This window comes from Limulus polyphemus, unplaced genomic scaffold, assembly GCF_000517525.1.
Source record: "Limulus polyphemus unplaced genomic scaffold, Limulus_polyphemus-2.1.2 Scaffold89293, whole genome shotgun sequence".
In the NCBI taxonomy this organism is placed as follows: domain Eukaryota; kingdom Metazoa; phylum Arthropoda; class Merostomata; order Xiphosura; family Limulidae; genus Limulus; species Limulus polyphemus.
The window spans coordinates 1,743-4,591 of NW_013754889.1; the positions used below are offsets into that span (position 1 = coordinate 1,743).

The 2,849-nt window shown below is 30.7% G+C and overlaps 1 non-coding gene across 1 annotated transcript; it reads right to left on the bottom strand.

Annotated features, from left to right (window-relative positions):
• Positions 1-2,044: 2,044 nt before the first annotated feature.
• On the bottom strand, positions 2,045-2,116 carry Trnat-cgu. Its single transcript has one exon. It is a non-coding gene; the product is annotated as a tRNA-Thr (tRNA).
• Positions 2,117-2,849: the final 733 nt, after the last annotated feature.

Here is a 2,849-nt window from a genome sequence, read left to right on the forward strand (position 1 = left end):
ATTCTGGATTAATTAAGTATTTATTAAGTATTTATTAAGTATTAACTGTATTTATATTTTTAAAAAAAAATCATGTATTTTTTTGTAATCTGGCTTCCCATCCCCCTCTCAAAATTGTTAACAAATCACGGCTCATTATTCCAGAAAAAAACAACACTAAAATATTAAATATAAGTGTATTTCCCTACGACAAAATTTACGAGTTGTTGTGTGGTAAGTGACTCTGTGTTAGAAGGTGGTAAATAACGCTTGAATGAAAATGCTATTGTGTGTTTATTATTTAGTTGTATATATATATTAAGACAAGACATGTACGAGTTTAATAATACAGGGGTAAAAAAAAATCTTTATTTAATAATGTTAACTTAAAATAAATAAATAAAACTACAAATACATAAAAGCATAAAAATACCGGTTTCGTATCATCCAGGATACTCTTCAGTTTCAACAATAAAGCTTTCTCAAACAAGACCTACGTAACAATGTAAAAATGTTTTTGTAATATTTTTAAAGTAATTTTTATTAATCACTTCCTTCAGTAAAATATATTTGTTTTCTTGAACACGTACACAGATTCGACGTAAGTAGAACTTACACAAATCCTCACCATTCCTTGTAGGAAGCATTTTTTTTACATTCTCTTGGGGATATGTTGCTTTTCATCTAAGTAATAGTTAATATCTGTACATCATTTCTAAATTAATATACTTAAAGAGCATATACATTTGTTCGTTGGCTTTAACTTCACTTATTTCAATACCTTTAAGTAACATATTTACCTTGTTTAATCTATTGATCCATGTAGTTAATAACTTTCAATATTATATTTATCCTGCTTAATCTATTGGTCCATTTTGTTAATATATTTAAATATTATATTTATCTTGCTTAATCTATTGGTTCATTTTGTTAATATATTTAAATATTATATTTATCTTGCTTCAATCTATTGGTCCATTTTGTTAATATATTTTAATATTATATTTATCTTGCTTAATCTGTTGGTCCATTTTAATAATATATTTTAATATTATATTTATCTTGCTTAATCTATTGGTCCATTTTGTTAATATATTTTAATATTATATTTATCTTGCTTAATCTGTTTGTCCATTTTATTAATATATTTTAATATTATATTTATCTTGCTTAGTATACTGAACCCTTTAATTAATAAATTTCAATATTATATTTATTTTACTTAATTTATTAGTCCATTTTGTTAACATGCTTCAGATGTTACTCCTACGAAATTAACAACAAATGTTTTAAATAACATTTTCTCTTGATCTACCCAAGGTCTTTCCAGAAACACAATTCAAGATTATTTCACTCCCGGAAAGAAGGATAAAGCTCCAGATTTAAACATACATACATACACACTTGTTTTGTATGAACGATCCATCAACAGGGAGCGAAGTAGTTACATGGACAGACTATTATAGTGATACCGTTAAATGAAACATTACAAAAATAACTTTAAAAATGGTCATTTATGTATTTTAATATCACTTTTTGTCGGTTTTTATCCGTCTTTTTAGAGAAGTGCAGGGAAAAAAGCGTATATATGTATAGACTAACTGAAGTACCCGTTCCCTGGACGGAAGTTATGTAAATTCATGATTAATGAACGGTTATCTTAGGACATGAAAAGTTGCTTCTCGTATATGTAATTGCAAAAAAAAGAAAAAATGCAAAAACGCCCATAAAAACTGTAAAACACAAAATGTGAAACCACAAGTTTGCATATTTATCCCCATTGCCCTGATGAACCTCCATACCAATTTTGTTGAACCCCCCTTACAACATGTATGTGAGCATGTTCCTCTCGGTGAGAATCCTATATCAGTCTTAACTTCCACCACTGGAACAGGTGGCATAAAGTAGTGTTTGTTTATAATTATGCACAAACCTACACAATGGGCCATCTGTGCTCTGCCCACAACGGGTATCGAAACGCGATTTCTAGCGTTGTAAGTCTGAAGACTTACCGCCGTACCACTGGGGAGCAAAATATTGTATGGTAAAGTTTCTGTAACACAGCAGCCATCAGTAAGGATCGAACTCACGACCCCTGGTTTACGAGACCAGTGCTCTACCACTGAGCTATGGTGGCATAAGGTAGTGTCAGGCAGTATATTGTAAAACATGACTCTTAGTCCAGTTACTCATGAAATTCCCACACCCCCGTGGAGGGTGGGGTATGTATCTTAAACCTGATTAGAACTATTTAAAAATAAAGAGTTCTCTTAAGAAGGCTGAAATATTTTCCTACAGATTTTAGAGATATTTTCTTCAAGATTTGTACCACTTGTAAGTGTTTTCGTTTACTGTTATCAAAGACAACCAACGTTACGTTATGACTTCACAATAGACTAGCTGTGCTCTGTCTAACACAGGTATCAAAGCCTGATTTTTAATGATAACTTGGTGGTTAACAACTACCAAACCAAACTGCAAATATAGGAAGAAAAGAGAGTAGTCAGATTTCAGTCAACGAAAGCTAAAAATCAGCAACCCTCGTCTGTCCTGGTAGAAACATAAGTAAGTTTGTTATTATCTCTGAATTGTATAAAATTTAAAAGTAACCATTTAAATGAAATAACCACGATAGATTATTAATGTTGCATTGTACATAGAAGTATTAACAAATGTTGTATTTTTCTTTTCGTTATTTCGAGTCTCTGTGTTCCTTTTTTTCTCGCGTATACCTCATCGATTTGGTGAACTGCGTGTTATTGCCATTGACTGCATATTCCTGGTATTTAAATAAATACCATTTGTAACTTGCTAAATTGTCTCATGATAATATCCTATTGCGGTTAACCTCGACTTGGTGATCTGCGTGT